Source organism: Narcine bancroftii, chromosome 3 (genome assembly GCF_036971445.1).
Source record: "Narcine bancroftii isolate sNarBan1 chromosome 3, sNarBan1.hap1, whole genome shotgun sequence".
Taxonomy (NCBI): Eukaryota; Metazoa; Chordata; class Chondrichthyes; order Torpediniformes; family Narcinidae; genus Narcine; species Narcine bancroftii.
The window spans coordinates 3,416,561-3,417,662 of record NC_091471.1 but is presented as its reverse complement, the minus strand read 5'-3'; positions in this window follow the sequence as shown (position 1 = coordinate 3,417,662).

Here is a 1,102-nt window from a genome sequence, read left to right as displayed (position 1 = left end):
TAGGGGCGGTCCTCCCGCTGCAGCGCCACCCCCGGCGGGGCGGTCCTCCCGCTGCAGCGCCACCCCCGGCGGGGCGGTCCTCCCGCTGCAGCGCCACCCCCGGCGGGGCGGTCCTCCCGCTGCAGCGCCACCCCCGGCGGGGCGGTCCTCCCGCTACAGCGCCACGCACGGCGGGGCGCCCCGGCGCCACCTCCCGCTGCAGTGCCTCTGACCAGCACGACGGACTTCCCGGAGTGGCGCCACCTCTCGGCGGGGCGGACCCACCGTCGCAGCGCTGCTGAGCATCTGCAACCAGCCACCCTCTTCACCCGTCGCGCCACCGGGCGGAGGATCGCGGAACGGCAGCCTCCTGCTCTGGCTCCGCCAGGTCGCCCTCTGCTGGTGGCCCCCGGAACTGCAAAGGGCTGAGGGACAAAAGTTTGGATCTCCAAATGAGAACTTTTATGTGATGAACGTGTGTCACGAAATTAGTGGTTTTGCAGCAGATTCACAGTGCAAAATTCTATAAATTACATTTGAAAAATAAATCTGTTCAAAAAGAAGACAAACAAAAAGCATGACATCGGAAACCCTGGCCAATTCCTCCAGAGGTGTGGTGGAAGGTGTGCTGATTGACTGCACCGGTATGTAAAGCCCTGCAAAAGGTAGTGGACACAGCCCAGGTCATCACAGGCAAAACCCTCCCCACCATCGAGAACATCGACAGGGAACGCAGCCGTCAGAGAGCAGCAGCGATCATCAAGGACCCCCACCACCCAGCACACGCTCTTCTCGCTGCTGCCATCAGGAAAGAGGTAAAGTGCTGCAAGGCTCGCCCCACCAGGGTCAGGAACTGCTGCTTTCCCCCCCCCCCCCCGCCCCCACACATATCAAATTCAATCAGAGACTCTAAATTGTTCACTTTATTGATTTTCTCTCTGTGTTGCACAGTTTGTTTCCCTTTCTTTATTTGTTTGCACGTGCACAGGTTTTTTTTGCACGACCCATTCTGGCTGGCCAGCAGGAAAAGGAATCTCAGGGTTGTAGGTGATGTCATGCATGTTCTCTGGCAATCCAAAATCTGAATAATGTGAGGTCGTGTCTGTGGTTCACTGTCCGTTCA